Here is a 12,687-nt window from a genome sequence, read left to right on the forward strand (position 1 = left end):
ACAAAACAATTCTTCACATTTCCCAGCAGCAGGTTAATCCATGTTTGTTAACCAACTAAAACTGGACTTCTAATCTCAATTACTATTCTTTAGACCTATGGGATTTTCATACTTTCTATGTGAGAAGTTTGAGACAAAGGTACTATATTGGAGAAATACAGGTATTTGAATGTTGGGGGAAGCACAGATGATTTTCAAAAGTTAGAGTCATAATTCTATGGTGAGTTAGTTAAGATTATTTGGATTGAAATTAAGAGAAGAAACTCTACTAAATTTATTGGAAGGAGAGAGAAGCGTATTATGCTACCTAAGGTTAGAAATGTAACAAGTAACAGTGAAGTAAAATCAGGGACTTGAACTTCATCATGACGTCCTATATCTTTTCTCTTCTCTCTGCTGTTAGCTTCATTCTCCCTCTCTCTCTCTCTGTCCGTCTCTATCTTTCTGGACAGATCAGCCTTTTCTCATTTCCAGTACACAGTGTGTAAAACCTGTGAGAGTTCCTACCTCTCACACAGAATGATCTCTGTTTGTATATCCCTCTGTCTTCATCTCTCACAAATCGTTCCAAAATCACTGAACAATGAGTGCATTGGTCCCTTTGCATTAGATACCCAGTCCTGCACTGTACACTTAGATATGGCTGTTCTCTCCCTAACCATATGGCTCGGCAGGAGAGAAAATTCCTGGAAAAATGAAGTTGTGAAGATCAAACAATGGATGCCACTCTGTACATGGTAGGTGACAGAATGCCTGTCATGGCTGCCGGGACTAGGTTGTCCATTATTCTAAAAACATCTCTATTTTGCAGTAGACATGAGATTAGGATGCCAAACTGAGCTAGACATAACCTCTACATCTCCTTATAGTTCTGTGTCTACCATTCACTGCCTGATCTCAGTAAGTCACTTCCACTCTCTGGGCCTCGTCTTCCTTAGTTAAATTAACAGGACAGACAGAACTAGAAGTTCTTTATGGTCCATTACAAGGAGCCCATGAGCCTAAGACAATGTCACTATTCTTTCAGTCATACTTTGTCAAGAACCTCAGGCTCATTGTCCAGAGGTTATTCCGTGGAGAAGTTATAAGCAATTCCTGAAGACCCTCCTCCATGAATCCCACTAGTATAGAACGTCAAGAAAAATCTCAACCAGTTACAAAAACCTTTTCTTTGTGAAAATCAGAAATGCAAACTGATTAAAGTCATGATTTCACCCTTCTCTTAAAAACATAGAAAACATTCAACACAGTAATTTACATCCTGGAAGGCTTCACAGATGTAGTCCTATAGCACTCAGGACTTGAAACCCATCCTCCAAGCTTTACAAAGCCAGACATTACAGTAAATCTCGCTAGCTGTACGGCCTCATCTTTGGCCAAGAGACTGGAGAAGATCTAGGTGGTGAATGTGTTGCCAGTGAGATAGTTGTGTTGTTTTGGTAGAAAACTCTAGAAGAGGATCTGCAGCCAGAAAACCCTACTGCTGAGACTTCAGCCTCCAAAGATCCTCCAAGCTCTTTGAAAATCAGGCCAGTCTCACAGCCTTTCCTGAACCCAGTGATGAAGAACGAGTCTGAAGAATCGGAGACATGGATCAAAAGGTTCAGGAAGCTAGAAGATGCCCTATACTTGTGTGATCTGAATAATGCAGGTGAAGTGCGAAGCTTAAAGCTAATAAACTTCTGTTTGTGTTTTAGTCTGAAAGTGGTGATCTCATTTTCTTTCACTTGTTAACAAACACAATTTGTATATAACCCACGTGCCTGGCACTGTGCTGGGCGCAGTCAGGGAATACAAAGATGGATCAGATGTGTAACCTCCACCAGGTTGCTTAAAGTTTCTCTGTGTCTCTGGAGGAATCCACTTCACCACCTGGGTCTAACCCACAGTCCAATCTTGCAATTCCCTTGATTGACATTTTCAGCATGCTTGCTAACAGACTGAACTCCAAACTTCTTAGCAAAGCAAAACCTGATCCTTGTCTACCTGACCAGTGTCTTCTCCTTCAGTTGCTATTCTCTCAGCATACCCTATCCTGTCAGAGTCAACAACGTGCCTTCCTCAAATGTGATTTCTCCTGTGGCCATGCCCTCCATCTGTGCTGTCTGCCTCTCCTTTACCTACCTCACCCCCTCCCAACTCCCCGTCTTGTCCAACTGGCTAATTAATGCCTAAACATATTTTACGTTGGAACTCCACTCCACTCCTCTGAGACTCCACAGACAGATCTAGGCCAACCTTTATCTGATCACTTAGAGTTCATTAACATCCAGTATCATATTTGATATATTGTATTTTTTCAATCGAGGGCTTGTTACTATCTCACCAGTAGACTATATTCCCTTTTTATCCCCAGCATCTTGTGCAATTCTGTTCAACACTTTTTTTGAGGCAATAAGTAAATAAATAAATGTACATAAATAACTAAATCCAAGATGGGAGGTGATAAATGCCATTAGGGTGTGCTACGTGGGCATTCAGAGAAAGGAGGTTCCTTCCCATAAGGTGATCAGGAAGTCTCTGGTAATATGGGACTGATCATTAGAGATCAAGCGCAGTTTGTATACAAAGGGATGAAATGGAGCGCCCTCTCTGGCAAAGGTGCAGGTTAGCCAAGCAAAGTTATGTATGAAGCTCAAGGCAAGGAGTTTGCTTTGTAAAAAATGTAAGGACTATTAAGAAGAATATCAAACGGTAGAAGATGGGACCAGATCCAGGAGGATCTTAGATGCCAGACCTGGAGATGAAGATTTCATTCAAAGATAGTGAGTAGTAGTGAGGGTTTCTAAGCAGGGGAGTGGTATGATCAAGTTGTACTCCAGAAAGTTGGTGTTTCTGTGCAGAATGAAGGAGAAATTGAAAGCAGGAAAAGGAGGAAGGAGGCTATCGGAGTGTCCAACTGAGAGAGAATGTAATCCAGAACCAGGTCAGAGGCCTGCAGAAGGGAGGAGCACATACAAAAGCACATGGGCTGAAATTGTTGTACTTAATCACACGCTGTGGCTCGTGAAGACTTAGTGTCCCCTATGTGGCTCTGGAAACATGAAACTTGTAGAAACAGAGATAAGAGTGGTTGTTTTCAGGGGACAGGGGGAGATGTTTAAAGGGTACAAACTTTCAGTTTTCAGATGAATAAGTTCTGAGGATCTAGTGTACAGCATGGTGAGGCTAGTTAATGTAGGGGAGGAAGACATTTCCTCTTCCCAAATGTGGGTTCGTCTGGCCGGAGAATGAATTAAATTCACCTGAGACAGAATAGCAAGAGAAAATTAAACAAAGCTTTATGAGGAACCATGGCCCGGGGCCTTTCTTCCCGAAGGAAGAAAGGGCACCAAAGAAGTGGGGTGCACAGAGTGGTTATATATCCCCAAACAGGGTGTTTCACGTATGATTGAAATGTCCCTTTTACAACAGTCACGAGCCTGCTCTGTCAGCACAGCCCTTGATGGAGGCAGATAGGTCTGCTGTCTCAGTGAACGCTGCGGGGTGGCAGGTGTGTTGCCTCGGGGCTGGGGGATCACAGATGAGCGCAGCAATCAGTTCCTTGACTACAGAGAGGGAGGCACCTTTACAGATAGAGATTTACCTTACAGATGTAAATGTGTCCTAACAAAGGGCAAGTTCCACTCCTCAGAGCCTCCTTCCCTGTCCCACTTTATCAAAAGCAATCAGCCTCAAATAATCCTGATGCCAAAGAGACATATCTTGGGGTGGCCAATTTCAGGTCCCTACAGTCCCGCCTTTGAAACTAAAAGTTTCACAATCCAGAAGCTGAGTGGTAGATTGTTTCATCTCACTGAACACATTTCTTAGTCCTGGTAATAGATCAGTCCAGTTAAATTCATTTTAGAAGGTGGCGACGCAGGTGGGCTCCCAAAGTTAGGCCTTTATTTTGGAAGCAAGCAATCAGGTGTTTAAGAAGTATTTCTATGGAAATAAAAAGAAAAACAAGGTTAATGGTTGGAGCAAATTATAAACTAGTTCCTGAGTCCAGGAGGCAGCCAGTCAAGAAGACTTCTGGATGTCGGAGTGAAGCATCTTTAGCAGCTTGAAATGTCTCTGATGATGTCATCAGGCATTCAGATATCTTTCTGAGTGGCTTACAGCTTACACAGCAGCAGACAGGAATCTCTCAAGTTTTTATCAAGTCATTCAGCTTTAGTTTGCAAGGCTTCAGGAAAAAGAGCAGGTTCAAATCTCAATGATTCCAAATGAAAATGAGGAAAAGATTGAAAACATTAGTTTGGAGATTTGTAACCAGATATTTCAGCAGAAGAATTCAGGATCCAGTCCAGTTCACAGGTGGAAAAAAAACCCTCAAAGACAGTTAACAAAGCTAGGATCTAACATCCACAAATGTGTCTTATAGCTTTTCACTGAAACGTAGTTCTTCTCTCTAAAATCACCCTCATTTTTACCAAAGATAGCCAAATTAAGACTAATTCGTTTGCAAAATAAGTTTAGTTTCAAGAAACTTGGCCCAATTATTTACATAAGTGCAGCAAGAATAGCAGTTGATCATATAGGCTCTTACATCTGCTTTGCTGAAATTTTTTATGAGGAATCTCAGATTGAACTTTAAAGACCTCTCGAGGCCAGGAAAGCCACGCCAAGGACTTGCTGTCAGATTTTGCCTACAGTACCTACAGATTTGGGTGGACTCCTCTCTTCTTGAGTTCCCCCAAAATATTCCAAGTTTCCTTACATCTGCCAGATAAGCAAGCTTCCTTACTTACCGGGTAAGATTGCCATAATCTCTATACACAAGGTACCAGGCCCATGTTTCCAAGTGGCTTTATTTCCAGAAAGTCAACCTTATTCCTCAAAGGCAGTATTGTCATATCTGAGTCTGTACGTTTCTCTCAAATATGACATTCCAGTCAAAGCCTTGGTAATACAACCAATGTCCTGTTATAAGGAGGACAGATTCTTATTGAACTTATGCAAATAACAATATTGCCATGAAACAACCATACTCACTCACTTACTAGGTTTCCAAATTCTGGAGGGATCAGGTAGGGAGAAAAAGATAAATGTTTCAGTTTTGCTCACAAAGGTATAATTTCACCAAATTGGTAAGTCATAGTTAGCATAAGAGAAAAAGTGAGAAAGATCTCCTTGAATCTGAGAAAACAAAGCAACACATCAAAAACAATATTTCAAACAAAAGTCATAAAAAAATTATAATCATCCTCAGTTCATTCAGTCCCATATAATCAGTTCTTGATCTTAATCTTCTGTTAACAGTTTTATGGGGTCTTCAGTTTCTCCACTAGATTTCTGTATTTTCTTACCCAGTTCAGTTCTATGATCTGAAAGTTTGTCAGAAACCTGTATTCCAGAGTAAGTGTCAGAGTCCTTTTTATGAATCCCTCTGAAGATGAGACATATTTGCAAAAGCAAAAAGCATCAGAGTAAAACAACTGACTGTAAATAACAAAAGACTTAAAAATGACAATTGACAGAGAAACTTGGTTATTTCTGTGATATACAACACCTTAAAATGATAGTTAGAATTATGGCTGATAGCCAGGACAGATCAGAATTTTAGGAATGTTATATAATTTTCAAAACACTTATATCAATAACATTTACCCACATAATACCAGCTAAGAAAGATTATCATCACTTATATGACAATGCTTCCAATGTAATTTAACAGACCAATAAGCCTAATTAGTTTAGAATCTTCCACCTTATAGGAAGAGAGAGCAAATTTCTCTGTGAAATCCCAGTGGCCCTCTGAAAATCCCCAGAGAAATCCTCTTCCTTCATCCAGGTCAAAGGAAAGCCTTTATTTCAGGACTTGAATATTTTTGAGGAAGAAGCTTGTCAAAAATATCAAAGGTTTTAAAACATTTGTGAAACAATGCTCAGGTATCAACAGCAAAAAAAAGAAAAACCTTAATAGAGAGACCTCTGTCTTTTTGCATAGGAGATTATCTTAACCAAACATAGATCTTCTTCTGGAAACTTACTCAGAAGGAAAAACCTTTTATAATTTCTTTATCAAGAGCAGACGAAGAGTTTAAGAAAATTATCATTTTTAGAGAGAAAGCCAAATTCTAATTCTTGTACCAGTTTACTTTTTCATATTAAAACCCATTTACCTAATTAGATTCATTTCAATCTTAACCAACTTGACCAGGTACAAAACTCTTTTCAGAATTTCTATAACTTTGTTTTACATTCAGAATTTGTCCCATGCTTTCTTTTTTACTTTCTAGTACTTTAGGACAAATTTATCTTTCTTAATCCAACAAAATATTTCCATTCTTTATACCGTCTTTACTAAAAACACACATTTTACTTTCCTTGAATACAGAGCATTTTCCTTATTAATTTCCAGTAGCTTTAATTACATGTGTTAATTAGACTTTTAACCCTTACAGACCATAGTAAAAAACTAAAAACTAAGCAATTAAGAATTATCTTTTATATCAGCATTCTAAACACTTCATAATTTCTAGAAACATTCCACTTCACAATAAAACACAAGGCATACTTTCTAATAGACCCAAATGTTTTTAGCCTCTTTGCAATAAGAAGCCAAAAGTAGATAAACTTACATTTAATAATTAATGTCTAATATCTTATTTGGAAATGATCTAGTTACTCAACGAATTTTATCATTTAAATTAACCTAGCAAAACTTCAAAATTTCAAGTTACCAAAGATTTTGGAAGTTATTTTAAATACACATACCGTAAACTACAATTATTGCTAAAAAAAGTTATCTATAAACTCTTATTTCATTTATATCTAAACCATTTGTTCCCAATAATTATGTTTAGATTACCCACAAAAACTTTGAGACATTAGACAAACAGCTATCATTTAAAGTTATTATGCTGACAAATTTCTAACAGAAAACATGAACTTTTTTGACTAGTGAACCCAGGCTGCATGTTTGCATCACATCCAAATACTGACAGCTCTTTAGGACATGCCTTTTCAATCAAACAAACAAAGTTAAACTTTCATTAACCAAAGATTAATCCATATCATCTTAACTTAAAAGACATTGGGTTAATTTCCATTGCATTTAGAATTTATGTAAGCGCTGACTTTAATCCAATTAAACAGAGCTCTTAGTTTGGGCCATATCACCCGGGGTAAAAATATCACACACACATAGACACACACAGACACAGCACTTCCACAGCAATTGTTTTAAAAATCACTCCATGAATCTGGTACAATACAAAACTCCCTAGTTATGAATCCAAATTTTGTTCTGAGCCTTTTTACTAATATTTCTGGAGAAGACACTCAAGACGCTAGATTTTTTTTCTCAGCAAGGGCACACTTATGACCTTTCCCCTCTTTTTTTTTTCCTTCAGTCTTAGGATTAGTGATGGTCTAGATAGTAGTTCCTGGAGAGGGGAGATGATAATCCTTTTGAGATAAAGGAACTGGGTGGAATCTGAACTGCCTCTAGAGCTGTATGTCCAGTCTTGCAAGGATTTTCCAAGGACAGTTGGAAGTTACTGGGTTTAACTTAATGACATTCTAGATTGACCTGCCTGTCCAACTACATCACAAAGGGACAGAGAAACTCCTCAAGTTTTCTCCAAGCTGGAGTTTCTGGGGCATAAGCCATCCAACTGAAAGCGTTTCCAACTTTAAAATGCACCCAGGGGGTGAGTCTCTTAGGATGCTTGAGGCATTCCTCATGGTGGTAAAGCTGGTGTCCAATTGACAAGGCCAGAGAAAGGGTGCAAAGGTGCCTGACCGCAGGCATCAACATAGTTATAAGATCTAGTCAAATCCCACTTAGCCCAGGGCACTTAGTCCCTGAGCCAGCACAGGTGAGCCAGGCAGGGAAGCAGGAGGCAAAGGCCTGGAGAACAATGGAAAAGAGATCAGGCCTCACCCTCATGGCCTCTTCCCCAAGGGTTATCGAGATAGAGGTCACACAGCAGTTCCCGTGCAGGGGCACACAACACCATCAGGACAGTTCACAGAATAAACCACAGGTCTCCTATTGTCATAACCAATTCAGTAGGCACCTAAAATGCTTAACAAGTCGATCGCCAAGAGAGGGCACCCCACGTGGTTGCTGGGGTGATCAGGCCCAGAAACCAGAGTGGGGGCTCCCAGAGGTCGAGCCTTTCACACTTTAAAGATTTCTTTGTTTCTCAATTGCAAAGCTCAAAAAGAGCCCAAAAATGGTCACTATCACTTTAAGAGAGAGGAAAGAAAAGGGTCCATTACCTTGAAAATCTCCCGAACCTAGGGCAGCATCCTACTTGCTCTGCCTGTGGGGTTCCTATAGCAAGGGATGATGGGGCGCATCCCTCTGCATTGCATCTCTTGTACGCCTTCCCTATTATGCCTGGCAGTCGTTAAGTGCCAGGTGAGTTGTCCCAAAGATCAAAGAACAGAGAAAAACCGTGAAGAATTTTTCCTCCGGTCTGGGGGACATTCTACCCAATTGCATCCTGGAGCCATTCTCCCAAGAAGGGGTTCCCATACTCAACCAAAGGTTAGAGTTTGGTACTTGCCTTGAACCGGAGTCCTGATTGGGACTTACCCACAGTTCAGAGAGTGATCAGGTGCCAGAGGAAGGGATCCCAATCCAGCCTTAGGAAAAGAAACCTTCCACAGGAGTCTTGGAGATTGGCGACCATCCTAATGACTTAAGTGGCTGACCCGTGCCCATGTAAATTTGTCTATTACAGATAGAGTCAGGAAGGAATGGATTAATTCATTTTCCATCACCCTCAGGCTTAAGGTACTGATTCTATTCAGGCTGAATGCCACGATTTGCCCCATAGAGTAGCCATGGGCAAGCAAACATGGATTCATACAGCTGTCTGAGAAGGTTCCCGATGGAGCAGTTAATTTAGATCCATCCTTGAAAAAGAGAAAGGCACAAGGAAAACTAGAACTTCGGCTCCCAAGCTGGTGAAGCAAGCTGGCTCAGCAGCCAAGGAGTCAAAAGAAAGACTTCCTGGGCTCAAGGCCTGGAAATAGCGTTCCTCTATTCAAATAGCGTGGGTACAGGGCCTATGGGCAGTGAAGAGCTGCAGCATGGCAGCAGGACCCATGGCCAGGACTTAACAGGTCTTAGTCTTATAATATTGCATAAGGAAGCATTCCCAGAAAGACGCTTTAAAACATACTCAAGCAAAGTTGATATAACCTCTTCAGAAAAAGAAAATCAGCTCAAGCATTCCAACCTTTACAATCTTAACACATAGACCTTTATATTTCACCAGTTCAATTATAACCTGAGTCAGGGTTTAAACCTAGTTACCATTTTCTTGTGTTTCCTTTTCAATTTGGCTTTTTTTCATAGATACCAATAAAAATTATGATGAGAGCTCTCACAATTTTTTTCCCCAATTTAGAAGTTTTCCGAATTTAAATGATCCATCGTCTGGCTGATTTGACGAGTAGGATCTTAACAGCGACTCAACCAAAGCTTAACCAAGGACAAAGAGGCGTCCCCAAAAGAGATCCAGAAAGTTCACTCCCAAAAATAGCCTAAGAAAGTAAAGGCAAGCAACAAATGTTGAGACGACAAAGGCCCCTTATGAAAGCAGTTGGGACCTCTTATGACAAACTTCCCCGAGAGCTTACACAGCCAGACAAAGAGAGCCAAGCTCTCAAGACAAACTTTCCCAGAGCCCCAGTCTATGTGACTGGCTGCCAAGATGCGTGCCGGTACATGCATCCTCCAATGGCGGAGACCAGAAAGGTCACAAAGCCATCTCTCAAGACATAGAACAAGACAAAAAGCCCAGACAACAGGCTTATAGAGATGCCTGTGTTGTATGACAAACAAAAAGACAGAGACAAGGAAAAGTCTATCTCTGGGAGGAAAAGGATCTACAACCAGTGAGTACTCAAATCCTAGAGTCGCTGAATCCGAGAAGCTAGCCCCACCAACATTTTCTCCTGCTAATCTAAATTTAGAAGAGCAAAAACCTCACCACTCTTGCTTCCTTTGGACTCTGCAGGCAGAGATCCGGGAGACTGATGTGGTAAGAACTCTTACCTCTTGCCGGCTCTCGTCAGGGGTCCAGGATCTCTCAGCCGCAGCAGTCTAGGAGCAAGCAGTGTCCAGCCAGGGAAATTTCAGCCTGCCAACTACGCCAAAACTGTAGGGGAGGAGGACATTTCCTCTCCCCAAATAGGGGTTCGTCTGGCTGGAGAACGAATTAAATTCACATGAGACAGAATAGCAAGAGAAAATTAAACAAAGCTTTATGAGGTACCATGGCCCGGGGCCTTTCTTCCAGAAGGAAGAAAGGGCACCCAAGAAGTGGGGTGCCAGAGTGGTTATATACCCCCAAACGGGGTGTTTCACATGTGATTGAAATGTCCCTCCCACAATAGTCACAAGATTGCCCTGTCGGCACAGTGCTTGATGGACACAGCAGGTAGTGGTCTGCTGTCTCAGAGGGCGTAGCTGGAGGCAAGTCGATTGTCTGGAGCTGGGCGGTCACAGGTGAGCTCAGCAATCAGTTCCTAGCCTAAGGAAAGATGCTTAATCATTAAGAAATGCCAGCGTTGGGAGGGGGAGGGAAGTTAGTTCCAGGAGGTTACCAGAGTAGCACAATAAAATGCAGATTTTAAGTCCTTGTCTTTGGTATTGATTAAGAGTTTTTAGAGAGAAGGTCATCTCCTTTCTTCTTCCTGGTACAGAGAGGGAGGCAACTTTACAGATAGAGATTTACCTTAAAAATGTAAATGTGTCCTAACAAAGGGCAAGTTCCACTCCTCAGAGCCTCCTTCCCTGTCCCACTTTATCAAAAGCAATCAGCCTCAAATAATCCTGATGCCAAAGAGACATATCTTGGGGTGGCCAATTCCAGGTCCCCACAATAACAAAAGAAAATCAAAAGAGACACGGGAAATTGAGCTTCTGAAAAGGCCCGAATCAGTTCCCGAATTTGCAGCCTTTCCTCCAGACTCTGGTTGGCTTCGTGCTGTGATTGCAATTGCTTAACAAAGGGGGTATCCCAAGCCAGATTGCTAAGGCGAAAAGAAAGAAAGAAAGAGAGAAAGGAAAAAAAAAAAACTGGGAAAACAAGTTTTTTCACCGTGGTCTGCTATGACAACACCTAAATCAAATCTAAGGAAAATCTTTGTTCTATATGTCTGTCTGTATCTATATATGTTACAAATGTGTGATACTTTACCTCCAGATGGTACAATTTCTAAAGAGCTCTATTCCTTTGACTTAAAGTAAACACTTACAAAAAAGTTTCTCTAAGAAGTATTAACCCAAATGTCTTTCAAGTTAACATGACATAGATTAATCTTTGCTTAATGAAAGTTTAAGTTGTTGGTTTGATTGAAAATGCATGCCCTCAAGAGTTGTAGGTATTTGCATATGATGCAGGCATGCAAGCCTGTGTTTACTAGTCAAATAAGCTCAGGTTGTCTGTTAGAAATTCGTCAGCAAAATAACAGCTATAAATGATCAGTTTTGTCTGATGTCTCATAAGGTTTCCGTAGGTAATCTGAATATAATTGTTGGGAACAAATGATTTAAATAGATAAAAGTGGATACAATAACTGTTTTATGGTTTGTATACTTGGGGAAAAAAAACAGCTTCGAAATTCTTTTTGGTAACAATCTTCAGTTTTGCCAAGTTAAGTTAAATGATAAAAAATCTGAGTATCTGGGTCATTTTTGGATTGGATAGAACACTGAAACATTATTGCTAAACGTATCTAAGTTTATCTACTTTTGCCTTCTTATTGCAGAGAGGCTAAAAGTCTTTGGGTCTTTTACTGTAAAGTGTGGGGTGTTTCTAGAAATTATGAAAAGTGTTTAGAAGGCTGATATAAAAGACAATTCATAATTGCTTACCATTTTCGTGTTTCCTACGGTTTGTTAAAGGTTAAAGAGTTCTAATATATGTGATTAAAGCTGCTAGAAATTAATAAGAAAAACAGCTCTGTATTTAAGGAAAGTAAGGTGTAAATTTTTAGTAAAGAAGGTATGAAGAATGGAATATTTTTGTTTGATGGGTTAAGAAAAGATAAACTTGTCCTAAAGTACTAGGTGGAAAAAAAAAAAAGAAAGACTTTGGGACAAATTCTGAAGGCAAAAAGAAAGTTGTAGAAGGTCTGTGAAGGAGAAATTCTGAAAGGAGTTTTATGCCTGGTGAAGTTGGCTAAGATTGAAATGAATCTAATTAAGTAAATGGGTTTTAATATGAAAAAGTAAAGTGGTACAGAAATTAAAATTTGGTTTTCTCTCAAAGGATAATTGTCTTGAACTTTTGGTCTGCTCTTGATAAAGAGGTTATAAAAGGTGTTCCTTTGAGTAAGTCTACCTAAAAGACAAATCCGTTTTGTTAGTATAATGACTGAGGTCACTCAAGACTTTTGATTGTTTCTGTTGTCACTTTAAATGGACACCTGAGCATTGTCTGACAGTGAGCGTTGTTTGAACAAGTGTTTTCAAATCTTTTGATATTTTTGACAAGCTTCTCCCTCAAGAATATTCAAGTCCCGAATGAAGGCTGTCTTTTAACCTGGTAGAAGGGGGAGGATTTCTCTGTGGATTTTCAGACGGCCCCTGGGACTTCGGAGAGACATTTGTTCTCCCTTCCTGTAAGGTGGAAGATTCTAAACTAATTAGGCTTCCTTGGTAGCTTAATTTACATTGGAAGCATTATCAGATAAGCGATGATAATCTTTCCTAAGTGGTATTATGTGGGT

At 40.0% G+C, this 12,687-nt stretch overlaps 3 long non-coding RNA genes across 11 annotated transcripts in view; 1 reads left to right on the forward strand and 2 right to left on the reverse strand.

Annotated features, from left to right (window-relative positions):
* LOC139041618 (uncharacterized) overlaps positions 1-10,280 on the reverse strand; it is a 29,210-nt gene extending 18,930 nt beyond the window's left edge. For 2 of the 8 annotated variants that reach the window (XR_011497114.1, XR_011497119.1), the window contains exon 1: positions 10,007-10,279. This is a non-coding gene — a long non-coding RNA (uncharacterized lncRNA). Of the gene's footprint in view, positions 1-8,536; positions 8,676-10,006 lie in introns of all 8 variants that reach the window. The other 6 variants (XR_011497110.1, XR_011497132.1, XR_011497095.1 and 3 more) reach the window with 5 other exon arrangements.
* On the reverse strand, positions 3,257-8,530 carry LOC139041675 (uncharacterized). Its single transcript, XR_011497289.1, has 2 exons — positions 4,737-8,530; positions 3,257-3,927 (listed from the first exon to the last, which is right to left on the reverse strand). It is a non-coding gene; the product is annotated as an uncharacterized lncRNA (long non-coding RNA).
* Positions 8,674-12,687, forward strand: part of LOC139041653 (uncharacterized) — a 28,539-nt gene continuing 24,525 nt past the window's right edge. Inside the window, exon 1 of one of the 2 annotated variants that reach the window (XR_011497187.1) lies at positions 8,674-9,846. This is a non-coding gene — a long non-coding RNA (uncharacterized lncRNA). Of the gene's footprint in view, positions 9,847-10,366; positions 10,460-12,687 lie in introns of those variants that run through there. The other variant, XR_011497202.1, reaches the window with a different exon arrangement.

Source organism: Equus asinus, chromosome 1 (genome assembly GCF_041296235.1).
Source record: "Equus asinus isolate D_3611 breed Donkey chromosome 1, EquAss-T2T_v2, whole genome shotgun sequence".
NCBI classification, from domain to species: Eukaryota; Metazoa; Chordata; class Mammalia; order Perissodactyla; family Equidae; genus Equus; species Equus asinus.